Source organism: Miscanthus floridulus, chromosome 14, assembly GCF_019320115.1.
Source record: "Miscanthus floridulus cultivar M001 chromosome 14, ASM1932011v1, whole genome shotgun sequence".
In the NCBI taxonomy this organism is placed as follows: Eukaryota; Viridiplantae; Streptophyta; class Magnoliopsida; order Poales; family Poaceae; genus Miscanthus; species Miscanthus floridulus.
The window spans coordinates 61,196,184-61,212,340 of NC_089593.1; positions in this window are offsets into that span (position 1 = coordinate 61,196,184).

Consider the following 16,157-nt stretch of genomic DNA (forward strand, 5'->3'; position numbering starts at 1 on the left):
GACACCAGTTTTTGAAACTCTAAATGGTTTCAAATAGAAAAGTCATGAATACCAAGTTTGTTAAGCTCATCAAGATCTACATTTGTTGTTTTGGTCAACTTTTTATTTGATAAAGTTTGAACGATTCAAATTTTAGATTTTTAAAATTTGACTGCTCCAAACCAGTTTTCGAAACCCTAGATGGTCTCAACTAGAAAAGTTATGAATACCAAGTTTGTATAACTCATCAAGATATACAATTGTTATATAGGTTATTTTTGCATTTGAGAAAGTGTTAGGAAAGTTTAGTTCTAAATTGACAAGTCTCTCGTATAGTTTCATAAACTCTATGTGAGATTCATGATTTTGTAACTAGTGTTTACTAACACTTTTTTAAATGGAAAAATGACCTATATAACAATTGTAGATATTGATGAGTTCTAACACCTTTGTATTCAAAAGTTTTTCATCTGAGGTCATTTAGTGTCTCGTTTGACAAAGTTTGACCAAGTCAAATTTTAAATTAAAAAAAATGACACTTTGACACCAGTTTTTGAAACTCTAAATGGTTTCAAATAGAAAAGTCATGAATACCAAGTTTGGTAAGCTCATCAAGATCTACATTTGTTGTTTTGGTCAACTTTTTATTTGATAAAGTTTGAACGATTCAAATTTTAGATTTTTAAAATTTGACTGCTCCAAACCAGTTTTCGAAACCCTAGATGGTCTCAACTAGAAAAGTCATGAATACCAAGTTTGTATAACTCATCAAGATATACAATTGTTATATAGGTTATTTTTGCATTTGAGAAAGTGTTAGGAAAGTTTAGTTCTAAATTGACAAGTCTCTCGTATAGTTTCATAAACTCTATGTGAGATTCATGATTTTGTAACTAGTGTTTACTAACACTTTTTCAAATGAAAAAATGACCTATATAACAATTGTATATATTGATGAGTTCTAACACCTTTGTATTCAAAAGTTTTTCATCTGAGGTCATTTAGTAGTCTCGTTTGACAAAGTTTGACCAAGTCAAATTTTAAATTTTAAAAAAATGACACTTTGACACCAGTTTTTGAAACTCTAAATGGTTTCAAATAGAAAAGTCATGAATACCAAGTTTGTTAATCTCATCAAGATCTACATTTGTTGTTTTGGTCAACTTTTCATTTGACAAAGTTTGAACGATTCAAATTTTGGATTTTTAAAATTTGACTGCTCCAAACCAGTTTTCGAAACCCTAGATGGTCTCAACTAGAAAAGTTATGAATACCAAGTTTGTATAACTCATCAAGATATACAATTGTTATATAGGTTATTTTTGCATTTGAGAAAGTGTTAGGAAAGTTTAGTTCTAAATTGACAAGTCTCTCGTATAGTTTCATAAACTCTATGTGAGATTCATGATTTTGTAACTAGTGTTTACTAACACTTTTTTAAATGGAAAAATGACCTATATAACAATTGTAGATATTGATGAGTTCTAACACCTTTGTATTCAAAAGTTTTTCATCTGAGGTCATTTAGTGTCTCGTTTGACAAAGTTTGACCAAGTCAAATTTTAAATTAAAAAAAATGACACTTTGACACCAGTTTTTGAAACTCTAAATGGTTTCAAATAGAAAAGTCATGAATACCAAGTTTGGTAAGCTCATCAAGATCTACATTTGTTGTTTTGGTCAACTTTTTATTTGATAAAGTTTGAACGATTCAAATTTTAGATTTTTAAAATTTGACTGCTCCAAACCAGTTTTCGAAACCCTAGATGGTCTCAACTAGAAAAGTCATGAATACCAAGTTTGTATAACTCATCAAGATATACAATTGTTATATAGGTTATTTTTGCATTTGAGAAAGTGTTAGGAAAGTTTAGTTCTAAATTGACAAGTCTCTCGTATAGTTTCATAAACTCTATGTGAGATTCATGATTTTGTAACTAGTGTTTACTAACACTTTTTCAAATGAAAAAATGACCTATATAACAATTGTATATATTGATGAGTTCTAACACCTTTGTATTCAAAAGTTTTTCATCTGAGGTCATTTAGTATCTCGTTTGACAAAGTTTGACCAAGTCAAATTTTAAATTTTAAAAAAATGACACTTTGACACCAGTTTTTGAAACTCTAAATGGTTTCAAATAGAAAAGTCATGAATACCAAGTTTGTTAATCTCATCAAGATCTACATTTGTTGTTTTGGTCAACTTTTCATTTGACAAAGTTTGAACGATTCAAATTTTGGATTTTTAAAATTTGACTGCTCCAAACCAGTTTTCGAAACCCTAGATGGTCTCAACTAGAAAAGTTATGAATACCAAGTTTGTACAACTCATCAAGATCTACCTTCTTTGTTTTGGTTATTTTTTCATATGACTTTGTTTGAACAATTTGAATTTTAAATTTCAAAATATTAGAATTTCGAACATAATTTTAGGGTACTAAGTAATTTCAAATGAAAAAGTCATCAACAAGAAGATTGTAAAGCTCATTGAGATCTACAAACTTTGTTTTGGTCATTTGTTCATTCGACAAAGTGATAGTAACGTTGTTCACAAATTTTACAGATCTCTCTTATAGTTTCATAAACTATGAGAGAGATGTGTAAAATTTGTGAACAACGTTACTATAACTTTATCGGATGAACAAATGACCAAAATAAAAAGTGTAGATCTTGATGAATTATACAACCTTTATGTTTATGACTTTTTCATTTGAAATCATTTCGGGTTTCAAAATCTAGTTTGAAGTCGTTATTTTTTTTAAATTTAAAATTCGAATTGGTCAAACTTTGTCACATGAAAAGATGACCAAAATCAATACATTAACTTGATAGATAATGATTTTAGAAAAATTTAGGAAAAAATCATCACATTTGGAGTTAATATGTGGGAGAAAGACTAGTTACAAGTTTTAACCAGAAATTAAAAAGAGAATTCGTTCTTGTTCATGATGAACAAGTGATTTATAAATAAAAAAAGAAAGAAAAAGAAAAAGACATCTCTCGGGCCTTCTATTTTAGGCTCGGCCTGCCTCCTTCCACCTGGGCCCCCTCTACATTTTTACATGGGCCTAGGCCAAGCTCCGAGCCCAACTGTCATGGGTCAAGGCTCCACCTCGTACTGGGGTATTTTATGACACTGGGGGTTGTCATATTTGATAAAACATTCAGTGACGGCCTACTGTCGTCATATAAAAACTGTCTAAATCGTCAAAAATTCACAACCGTCAACCGACTCCTGCCGCTTGACAATTTGTGACGAAACTTGCTACCTTTATGTGACACAAGAAACGATGTCGTCAGAAATACTTTTGGGTCTCATAATTTTATGACGACACATAACTTTTCGTCATATTATGTTACATTATATGACGAAAATAGGCCTCGTCATGAGGGATTTTGTCATAAAAAGAAGAATTTCTTGTAGTGAGTGACTTTGCTACCTAAATTTTCTTAGGCCTACTCTTGTTGAGAGGTCCTAAGAACATAACTTTCATCTTTCCACTAGAGTCCTTTCTAAGCATGCAATGAGCATTGAAAGCAAAGGGTCTAGCATGCTTGGGCAAGGGTTATGGTGGTGGAGTTTGACACTCATGGGTAAAGTGACCTTCTTATCCACACTCAAAACACCTCTTTGGCTTTAGCATTGACTTGTGTTGTTGTTGTTGAGCTTGAGCCTTCTTCTCTTGGTTTGCCAAGTACCTAATGCCACTTCTATCCATCTTCATGATGGTGTTCATTAGTAACTCACTTTGAAGATGTTTGCCTCTTGTGAACTTGCTCAATCCAATCTTGAGATGTTCTTTTTCCAACTTGAGCTTCTTGTTCTCTTCTTTGAGTGCATCATCATTTTTCTCTTCCTTGAGTCTCTTGTTCTCTTCTTTGAGCTTCTCATTCTCAAGAATCAAATCACCGTCATGATCAAGAGTTTCTAACACTATAGTGTTGGTGGTTTTGAGCTCTTCAAGATCTTTCTTGAGCTTTTCATTATCATGCTTGAGCTTGACATACTCATCATAGTTGTCGGTTTCAACCACTTGCTTGCCTTTGCCATTCTCTTGGCTAGCCTTGAATGCTAAGTCTTTGTCTTTCTTCTTGGTAGAGGATGAGCCATCTTGAGGTATGATGTGCATGTACATCTCATGAGCATTGATCTTTCCCAAGATTTGAGTTGGTGTAGAGGTGGAAAGATCACCTTGATGAAGCACGGTCATAATATGCCCATATTTATCAATGGGGAGGACACTCAAGATTTTTCTTACAACATCGGATGGTTGCATTTGAGTGAGTCCAAGCCCATTGACTTCCTCTACAAGAACATTCAAACGTGAGTACATTTCATTAGCGCTTTCTTTTGGAAGCATCTCAAAAGAATTAAGCTTTTTCATTACGAGATGATAGCGTTCCTCACTCGCTCTTAGTTCCCTCATGGAGCACACAAATGTCTGACCATAGTGCATGGGCATCCTTGTGGTTCCTCACCTAGTTAAATACATCTTTGTAAAGGCCTCTAAAGATGGTGTTTCTAGCCTTTGCATTCCATTTCTCGTAGTTCACTTCATCGCCTTAAAGGTGCATGGGATCCCAAGGTTTTGGGAATCCTTATGAGGTGGCTCTAAGTATTCCAACATCTAGAGCTTCTAAATACACCTCCATGTGGATTTTCCAATAAGGAAAATCATCTCCCTCAAAGATAGGAGGAGGACCATCCCCGTCAGACATCTTTCTCTAGGCGGTTAAGCCTAAATATGTGAGCACGAGGCTCCAATACCAATTGAAAGGATCAAGATGCCCAAGAGGGGGGGGGGGGTGAATTGGGCTAATTCTAAAATTCTTTGCAATAATTAAACCCTGCGGTTAGCCCACTTCACCCCTTGTGCCTAGAAAGTGTTCCTATTGTTCTACATACAAAAGTTTAGCAACCTATGTTCCAATCCTACTCTAGCATAGTAATTCTATGAATGTAAAGCTAAGAATTGAATTGCTCAAAGTAAATGCTTAAAGTAAAGAGAGAAGGAGGAACGCGACGATGTTTTGCCGAGGTATCAGAGAGTCACCACTCTCCACTAGTCCTCATTGGAGCACCCGCATAAGGGTGTAGCTCCCCCTTGATCCGCACAAGGATAAAGTGCTCTCTACAGGTTGATTCTTCGATACTCCATCATGGTGAATCACCCACAACCGCTCACAACTTGAGTTGGTTTATCCACAAGCTCTACTGGATGATCACCAAGCTCCCAATCACCACCAAGCCATCTTAGGTGATGGCAATCACCAAGAGTAACAAGCACGAACTCTCACTTGACCACGACAAGCCTAATGAGATGGGTGGATGCACACTTTGCTACTCTTGTTTTCACTAATGAGGCCTCTCTTGGATTCTCAAATCTCAATCACCTCACTAGGACCTTGCTCTCCTTGGCACTCTCAAGGGTGTTTCTCAGCTATTGAAATGAGCAAAAGTAATCCCTTGAGTGAATAGAGGAAGTATTTATAACCCCTTTCAAAACGAACCATTATGTGCCTCTGTGGGGTGACCGGACGCTCCGGTCAAGGTGGCCGGATGCTCTGGTCAAGGTGACCGGATGCTTCGGTTAGTTCTCCCTGCCACCGAGCAGTTAAGTTGTGACCGAACACTGACCAGCGTCCGGTCATAAAAACTACCCTCTGGAACCTTACTGATGTTGACCGGACTCTAGCACCCAGCGTCTGGTCACATTTCGCTCAGCTTCCGGTCGCAACCAGAAGACTTCACCTTGATCAAATGAACTGACCAGACTCTGCACCAGCATCCGGTCACACCGAAACCAGCGTCCGATCAATATTTGACCCTCCATTCACTTCCAACTCAAAATCATATGTGAATGAAGTTTGCTCCAATTGATCTTAGGGCTACTTAGGAGCTACCTAGTGCTAGATTTGATAAGTGTGCACCACACCTAACCCACTAGACTCACCTAGGTCAAGCTACCCATCCATACCCCCTTAATAGTATGGCCAAAGGAAAAACAAAGTCCTAAACTACTCTAAGTGTCTCTTCAACTCCAAACGACACTTAGAACTAGTCCATCCTTAACCTTGTCGTCCATCCTTTGAAAACTAAAATGATTTCCATCGTAGGGGCATGACAACCATGATTGCCCAATTAATTGCCATTACCATGACCTAACTTAATTGCATCTGCAAAACACACGTTAGTCACAGTAATCTCGTATTGTCATTAATCACCGAAACCCAACTAGGGGCCTAGATGCTTTCAAGAATTAATTGCCAGTTCTTGCAATAACTTGCGAGAGGTTGGATCAGAATCATATCTAGCAACCACTTCTGACAACCATGTCGGTGATGAAGAAGAGATGGCATTAAGCTGTTCTGGAGGCAAAGGGTGCCGTGAGAGGGCATCCGCTGCCAAATTGGAAGCCCTTGGTTTATAGACAACCTTGAACTGCAACCCAACAAGCTTGGTGTAAAGCTTCATCTGCCACAGAGTCTGCAATCGCTGCTCAGTAATATGCATCAGGCTCCTTTGGTCAGTGAAAATAGTGAACTCACCGTGTTGTAAGTAGGATCTCCAATGGTCCACCACCACAAGAATAGCCAAGTATTCTTTCTCGTAAGTAGATAAGCCACGCGAACGATGGCCAAGCGACTTACTAACAAAGGCCAATGGGTGACCATCTTGAAGGAGGACTGCTCTGACGCCAACATCACTTGCATCAGTCTGCAACTGGAAAGGCTTGGAAAAATCAGGCAGGGCCAAAACCGAGGCTTCAGTGAGAGCCTGCTTCAGTGTTTCAAAGGCTACAGTATGGTTGGCGGTCCAAATAAAGAGCACACCCTTCTTGAGCAGATCAGTCAAGTGCCTAGCAATGACAGCGTAGTGCTTAACAAACTTCCGGTAATAACCTGTGAGTTTGAGGAAACTACGGAGCTGCTTGACATGACTTGGTTGCGGCTAGGCTTGCACAGCGGCAACCTTTGAGGGATCCGTGGAGACTCCTTGGGCACTAACGACATGACCCAAGTAGTTGATAGATTGCTGAGCGAAGCGGCATTTGGAGAACTTAACCAGCCACTGGTCTTTGGAAAGCAAATCAAATACTTGGGCCAGGTGCCTAACATGGTCTTCATAAGAGGCATTGTACACAAGGATGTCGTCAAAAAACACCAAGGCACACTTGCGAAGGAGTGGATGTAATGTATTGTTCATAGCACCTTGAAATGAATTTGGGGCTCCTGTTAACCCGAAGGACATGACGGTATACTCGAACTGGCCCCAGTGTGTTTGGAAGGCAGTCTTGTGTTCTTCCCCAGGAGCAAGGCAGATCTAATTGAAACCTACCCGAAGATCCAAACAAGAGAACCAACTAGCCCTAGAGAGTTCATCCAAAAGTTCATCGATGATCGGAATGGGAAACTTGCTCTTCATAGTGAGTGCGTTGAGTTGGCGGTAATCGATGCAAAAGCGCCAGCTGTTGTCTTTCTTCCTGACTAAGAGAACTGGAGAAGAGAAGGCACTGGTACTAGGATGAATGAAACCAGACTACATCATCTCTATCACCTGAGCCTCAATCTCGGTCTTTAAAGCCGGCGAGTAGTGATAAGGACGAGCATAAATAGGCTAAGTACCTGGAATGAGGGGAATGGAGTGATCACAGGCCTAACGCAGAGGCAGCTTGGTCGGCAACCTGAATAAGTGCTGGTACTGAGACAACAGTGCCTGAATCTTTGGCAGATCAATGTGCACTGATGAAGTCAATTCATCCCCTTCAACGGACAGATGATGGAGCTAAACTATAGAACAATCAAGCTGCTCCGAAAGACTACCTTGTAACACCATAGTGTTGGGCCCATAAGGAATTTGAACCCAACGTTGAAGCCAATGAACTTTCATGGGTGAGAATGCTTGTAACCAATCCATCCCCAGAATCATGTCATATGTGCCAATGGGAATGAGCTTGAGGGTAGAATGGAAAACATATCCTTGAATAGACCACTCTACATATGGAATTTGAGCAGTACAAGGTACTAAGCCGCCATCGGCAACCTTGACAGAAGTTGGAACTGACAATTGCTGGACCCCATTCAGAGAAACTGCCCAATTGGTATCCAAAAACCTGTTGGTGCTCCCAGAATCTAACAAGATGTTGAAACTCTTGCCTGAGCATGCCTTGAAACTATAGAGTTCTTGGGTGGAATGACGGAGAAATAGTAGCAACAGACATGAGCATGAAGGACTGATCTGCAGTAACAGGAGTATCTGGCTCTGAACTTTCTAACTCGGTGAACAGCTCTTCACAAAGATTCCACACCTCCTGTAATGCATGCAATTGGAGGTTCGGAGAGCATTTGTGGCCCTAGTGCCATTTCTCCCCGCAACGCATACAGAGGCCACGGGCTTTCCTATAAGAGCGGAGGGACTGCAACTTGTGGTCAACTAACACATGGCGAAAGTCAGGACGACGATCTTCAGGATGGCGCTTCGGTTCCGGTGGCACGGGAGGAGCTAGAAGAGCCAGTCGCTGGGGAGGAGCAGGAAGCGACAATGGCCCCTGAGGCGCAACCAGCTTCAGGAAGGCGGGAGCATCAGTACGCCAGAACTCCCTTCGGCGTGTCGGCTCGATGGCCTCCTCCTGCAAAAGGGCAAGCGAACAAGCAGCATTGAGATCGGTGGGACGCTGAACAAGAACAACAGAGCGGATATGGTCGCAGAGGCCATCAATGAAGCATGTGGTGTAGGAGAGAGTATCTGGGTTAGGTGTGTTTGCTGAGAGCTGCTCAATAAGGTCAACAAATTGATCGACACACTCTTGAACCGAAGCAGTTCGCGCACCATTGCACAGAAGTCCTGCCAACCAATGTGTTCAAGGCGGTGTGCAATGGATTGAATCCAGCGCTTGGCTGCACCGGTGAATTGCATTGTAGCAACTCGAACCTACATGGATTGATCAACAAAGTACATATCAAAGTAGGAATGGGCCTGAGTGATCCATAGTTAGGGGGTGGTACCATCGAATTGGGGAAAATGCATTTTGGGTAATTGGCCAAGGTGGGAGGATTGGGGTTGGATTGGGGAAGGATCTGGTGGTGGGGGAGGAAGGTGGGCATCCGCGACGTTGAAGGTAGGGTTGGGAGTGGGAGGAGGATGGGGATATGGAGCGGATTGAGGGGGAGGATCGGGGAATCGACGCGTACCATTGGCCGGGGTTGGAGCTATGGTTGTGACCAACCCATAGCCCCTCTCCCGTGTAGTCGATTTGACGCGGTGCCCGCTGGGCCAGTCGGTCGGTGTCCCAGCAGATGAGCGCGCGACGACCAACTCTGGCTGCCGCAGGGTGCCCGATGTGGGTAGCTCCACTGTAGTGCGACCTCCACTCGACCGGAGATTCTTCACCTCCAAGCAAAGATCGTCGATCAGGCCATCCACCTCCGGGCGCCAATTGACGTGCTCCTCCATGGTGGTCTCGACGGCGGCCACCGTATCGTCGCGCTCGTCATTGATCTCGTGGATGCGAATCAGTTCGAGATCCACCATCCGCTGCTCGAGGTCAGAGACTCGCTCTTCGAAGTGCCCCCCCAGTTGTCGGCGATGACGGCGGCGGTGTACTGTGCAGAGGCGTAGTCCTCCAGCGACTTGATGCGCCGATCCACAGCCTTGTCCCGCTCCTGGAGCTCGGAAGTCGCCTCCTCGAAGCGGCGCTCCCACCGCTCCCATCGACCGCTGGAATCGGTGCGGAGGTCGTCGATCCGCTTGAGGACTTCGTCGAAGAGAGAGTGCACGTTGGGATCCATGACTCCCCTGGCGCGCTGAAGATGGGTGAAGTGGGAGTGTGGCTCTGGCGGATCCAGCCCTTGGAGGTGCCAGATCGACGGCTCTGGTACCAGTGTCGACCACGCTCGCTGTGGCGGCGCCGGGAAATCGGAGATGGGAAAGACGTGAACCCGCCGGACAGGCTGACGGCTCGGTAGAGTGATTAGGTTATGTCTTTACAGTGTAGTTGGCTGAGCTCTCTCTTCCTTCCCTTCCCTCTACTTCTACTCCTCACTGCTGGGCTTGGGTTCGCAAATGTTACAGACCCATTCTGGGCCGGTCACTCTCTTGTTCTTGGGCCTACTGCGAGTACTCCTCGGGCTCGGTGTTGACTGGGTGCGGCGTCGTGACAGCGGGGTATCATCTAGTTGTAGTTAAAAAGGAAATCCAATGTGTTGCATGCTGCTCTCAAACTAGTTATTCATAATTGGAATAATCGAGCCACGTCAGTGGTATCTATCGATCTTTCTTTACATGGAGGAGTGAGACTCGTTAGCAAGTGTACGGTCCTATGGAACAAAGGATTTACGAAATATAGAAATAGGAAAAATATAAGAATAAAATTGCCTTGCACATTAAATCCTATAGAATTTCAGAACAAAGGAAAGTTTAGGAAGGATGCCTTCGGAAGCAATGTAGAAAAAAGCATAGCAAACAAAACAGAAGATGCCTTTGGAAGCAATTTAGAAATTTGGAAGTAATGTAGGAAAAACATAGGAAACAAATAATGATGTTGTAGATCATGTTTAATTTCCTCCAAAAAAATCGTTTAGAATGATCCAATTCATAGGAATTTTAAATAATTATCGAGGAACATTCCTTTGTTTCAAAAAGTATCATAGGAAATTTTCTATAGAAGGTGAATCCTTCAAAATTTGTGTTCCTCTATTTCAAATGGGGCCTACACCAGCGAGCCACGGATGTGGTAGAGGGTACACATATTAGAATGCGAATGTATGTGTACCATATAAATGGATTGCATGTGCGTAAAAGGTGAATATACAAAACAACTCCGTTGATTAAATGTCAAAGCCTTCGGTCCTTCTTCTTTCTCAACTTAAAAGCTCTTGCTTAAACTAATTGGGAGTCCTCCATCTCTCTTAAAGTTGGAAGTAATCATCTCTTTTTCATTCATGTCCCGAAACTTTGCAAGGATCGAATGTTTTTCCTTTTTGATTGAGCAATCTCCAATCACCTTAACCAAAGTAGGATAGGCCAGTGGACAGAATCGCTTCACAAGCAACCACAATATATATATATATATATATATATATATATATATATATATATATATATATATATATATATATATATATATATATATATATATATATATGGACCAGCAGTCCATATATGTGGGACCGGTATCAGTAGGCTATATTTATTTCATTTGCCACAATGTTGGACCAGAGCTGGAGAATAAAATACCCCAATCTCCTCAACCGTCTCACCCATTTCTTCTCCACCACGACTCCTCTCCATCCTCCCTCGACGCTGATGCCTTTGAGCATTCATCTCTTGACACCGCCACCTGCGCTCGCCCCTCAGTCTAGATCGAGCAGCCTTTGCTTCGAATCAGTCTTCCCTTTCTCGGATTGGCTTTCTCTTTCCCGGATCGGGGTCGAGCCTCTCCCCCGCTACACCCTCTTCGTAGCCAGATTCGGTGAGCCCCTAAATCCTCATCCCTCCTCCTTGCCCGAACCGATGGCAGGTGGACGACCATGTCCCGGGAGTTGACCTCACCTGCTGCGTAAATAGTCATACTAGCGACCGCACATGCCTCGTGGATCTCTGACGGCGCGTGGATGGCCGGCCACCAAGTCTACGATCTTGCATGTCCTTGCCGGGCCACGTGGATGGCCAGGCCAGCCTCGCAACTCGCAAGTCGCACGAATGGCGGAGGCTGCGTCCTCACGAACGGGCGAGGTGGTAACTGGTAACCTGACGGGCGGCGCGGACAGCTGGGGCGGCCTCGCCGGAGCAGCAACGGCAGGAACGACGAGAGAGAGAGAGTAATATTTTTATTGCTTATGGGTGGTCAATACTCATATGGATAACTTTTATTATAGACTACTTAATTTATAGAAACTCCCACAATATTTTAGGTAGTCCATAGAGAATAATTTAGTCCCCCTATATACAGCTTTTTGAGCACATTATGGTTGCTCTAACATGATAACAATTTAAGTAGGCAAGCAGTTTTCCTTAAGATTGACAGCTTTGAGAAAACTAGAATTCAATATGACTCAGCATTGAGCTCAAAGGAAAATGATGTATGTATTCGTTATGTTTCTGGTACTTTTGTTCAAGAAAAGGATATATGTAAATAATAAGAATATATTTATTTTGAAACAGAGGTACAGTACATAGACATTTTAGTGACCTTTTTGTTCGTTGAGTAGCACTGGGTTGAAAACGGATGGAATTTTCCCGTTCCGAGCCACCTGTTTTTCCATATTTGACTCGTCTGTTTTCGTATTTTCAAAAAAATTCAAAAACGGTATTGAAAGGATCAAGATGCCTAAGAGGAGGTTGAATTGGACTAATTTTAATTTTCTTTGCAATAATTAAACCCTACGGTTAGCCAAATTAACCCCTTGTGCCTACAAAGTGTTTCTATTGATCTAACGCACAAAAATTTAGCAACATATGTTCTAATCCTACTCTAGTATGGCAATTCTATGAATGTAAATGACAAGAATTGAATTGCTCAAAGTAAATGCTCAAAGTAAAGAGAGAAGGAGGAACGCGGCGATGTTTTGTCGAGGTATCGGAGAGTCACCACTCCCCACTAGTCCTCGTTGGAGCACCCGCGCAAGGGTGTAGCTCCCCCTTGATCCGCGCAAGGATCAAGTGCTCTCTATAGGTTGATTCTTTGATACTCCGTCGCAGTGAATCACCCACAACCGCTCACAACTTGAGTTGGGTCATCCATGAGCTCCACCGGATGATCACCAATCTCCCAATCACCACCAAGCCATCTAGGTGATGGCGATCACCAAAAGTAACAAGCACGAACTCTCACTTGACCACGACAAGCCTAATGAGAAGGGTGGATGCACACTTTGCTACTCTTGCTTTCACTAATGAGGGCTCTCTTTGGGATTCTCAAATCTCAATCACCTCACTAGGACCTTGCTCTTCTTGGCACTCTCAAAGGTGTTTCTCAGCTGTTGGAATGAGCAAAAGTACCCCCTCACACGAATGGAGGAAGTATTTATAACCTTGGTTGAAAAACGAACCGTTATGTGCCTCTGCGGGGTGACCGGATGCTCCGATCAGTTCTCCCCGAACTCCAGTGTTTAAGTTGTGACCGAACGCGTCCGGTCACGATTTTCCCTCTCTGGAACCTTACTAGAGTCGACCGGACGCTGGCACCCAGCGTCTGGTCGCTCACCTCTCAGCGTCCGGTCGCACCAGACGAAATCACCTCGATCAAACGAACTGACCGGACTCTGCGTCAGCGTCCGGTCAAACCGGAACCAGCGTCTGGTCAGCATTTGACCCTCCATTCACTTCCAACTCTCAATCATACATGAATGAAGTTTGCTCCAATGGATCTAAGGGCTTTTTAGGAGCTATCTAGTGCTAGATTTAGCAAGTGTGCACTACACCTAACTCACTAGACTCACCTAGGTCAAGCTACCCGTCCATACCCCCCTTAATAGTACGGCCAAAGGAAAAATAAAATCCTAAACTACTTTAAGTGTCTCTTCAACACCAAATGACACTTAGAATCCATCTTTAACCTTGTCGTCCATCATTTGAAAACCGAAACGATTTTCATCATAGGGGCATGACCATCATGATAGCCCAATCGATCTCCATTACCGTGACCTAACTTAATTGCCTCTGCAAAATACACGTTAGTCATAGTAATCACGTATTGTCATTAATCACCAAAACCCAACTAGGGGCCTAGATGTTTTCAATCTCTTTGTTTTTGGTGATTGATGACAATACCACCTCGAGTATATGAAAGAGATAAGGTTTTTAACATGCTTGGTTCATATAAGCTTTTAGCAATAAGAACAACAGAGTTAGGCAAGCTTATATGACCCAAGCCAACATAATGTACTCTAAAGATACGAAATAAGTATGAGTACAAGTAATAAAGCTCATTTGCATCAGAGTAAAACGCGGAAGCAAAACAAATGAGCATAACACAAGTGCACAAGTGATATGACATATAAATAATTTAAAGTAGAGAGCACACATGTCAAATATCACGATCACGTAGATATCACTATCACATAAATATAGTTTGATGCATGAAAGTAAACACATGAATGTATAAAAGTGTATCACACATAAAAACCAAATATAATAGATAAGCTAAACTCCTCCTAGATATATCACTCCCCCTAAGACTAATATACTCGTTCCCTCTCCCCCTTTGGCGTCAATCATCAAAACCTAAGGGTCGGTCGGTGGGGCTGCAGCGGATGAGTCGGGCACTGAGGTACGAGGAGCGAGCTAGAATTGTGTGCCATCATCATCTGATCCTGAGCTCTGAGCTGTATGACCCTCTATCACTGGAACTGATGCTGAAGCGGTCTAGGTCAGATCAGGAACTAGTGCGGCCTGTGACTCTGTATGTATGACTGTAGCAGGCGGCTCTGATGATGCAACTGAGGAAGGGAGCATCTCTATCGTGCCTGTCACTGGAGCAATGGTGGTAGGTATAGGGACAAGTAGATCTAGCGGTGTAGGGTGCCCTGTCAACTCACTGAAAGAAGCACCAAGGCTCCTGAAAACTGAGGTATCTGGCACAAGCAGCGAGGAAGTCTGAGACGGTGTGAAGCCCATCTAAAAAGGTGTGAACTACGGGCTAGCACTGGCGAAGCAAACCACTGGGACACCTGCTCTGTAGGTGAAGCAAACTGAGGCGCTGGCTATCCCTGACTCTGAAGCCCACTAGGCTGTACAGATGGAGTCATAGAAGTGGTGGCAAGCTGACCAAGCTAGGGCGAAGGCTGTGGCGGTGGAGCCTCAATAGCTGTCACAACATGCTGCATAACCCCAAGTAGCTGCTGCTGCATGAGAAGCTGCTGCTGATGCATGGCCTGCTGCTGCTGCTGAATCGCCTGCTGCTGTCGCTGGAACTCATCCCGCCTGGTTTGAAACTGTGCAAAAGTAGCGGCGGTCTCCTGTGCCGGACGAGCCTGATCCTACCTCATCCGCTCAATGATAGCAAGTAGAGCGGGGTCTGTCTGCAGTGCAGGTGGAGCTGAACTGGAGCTACCAACCTCATGGTCATGTCGTCGTGGAGGCATCTGAGGAATGTCCCGTTAGTCATCATCTGAGCTGTCACTGGGGTCGCTCTCGACCATCCCCTCCTGCTGAGCATCAAGCTGCTCCTCCTCTGTAGCTGCTATACCCCTGATGGTCTCATCCTGCTGGGCTATAGTCTCTGGCACCTTTAGACGCCGGTACGGCTAGCTGGGTGTCCTCACTGCACTATGGCAAATCATCTGAGTCATGTTGTATGCAGGGAACTCTATAGTAGCACCACTGTATTCTGCCAGCATCTTAGGTGGCCTCACAGTAACTGCCTTGTGGATCAGGAATGTAATCCAGTGAGCATATGACAGCTGCCTATGACCCCTAAACCCCTCAGCAATAGTATCCTCCATCTCTAATAGAAGGAGATCCCAAATATCAAACACAGTCTGCTGCATCAGAGAGTTCAGTAGCCATAACTATATGCGAGTCAAGCCCTCACGATACCCCATCCTCGAAAGCAGGGTCCTCCTCATAATAGCATCCAGCACTCTAGCTGTAGGAGTGAGATCACTAGGTGTCCTGCTAGACCCCTCGCCGAATGGCTCTGTGAAGCAATGGCGGACCAAATCTGTAGGAGGTACCATACCGCCGTGAGGGCGTCTGGGAGGCGCTGTCTGTCCATAGCACACCTCATTTAGCCGAACGGGCTGCTCCTGAATCCTGAGAATCTCCCTGACCCTAAAGCTCATCAGCCTATAATCTCTGCCTTTGAATGCAAAGTGTATAAATATGTGCTACGGGTCAATCCAGAGTGTAGCATAGAACTCACAGACCCAAGATAGAACATATAAGCCTGTCCATCCGAGTAAGTTTGTCAGCCCCGGCAAGTAAGCTAGGTAGGGGTGAATATGCTCTCTAGCTGCTGCTACAATAGACTTAATGTTGCACACCCTCTAAGATCTGAATACTGCTCCATTGTTAAGATATGCATTATAGAAATCTTCCTGCAGTGGTGTGTAGAAGCCCTTTGATGCACGCTCATCCCGGCTCGGCGGAAACCACTAATCAAAGTCCACAAATCTGAGCTGCTGCACCTGCTAGGCCGTGGCAGCCCTCAAATCTAGATGAGTCACTAGAGGCG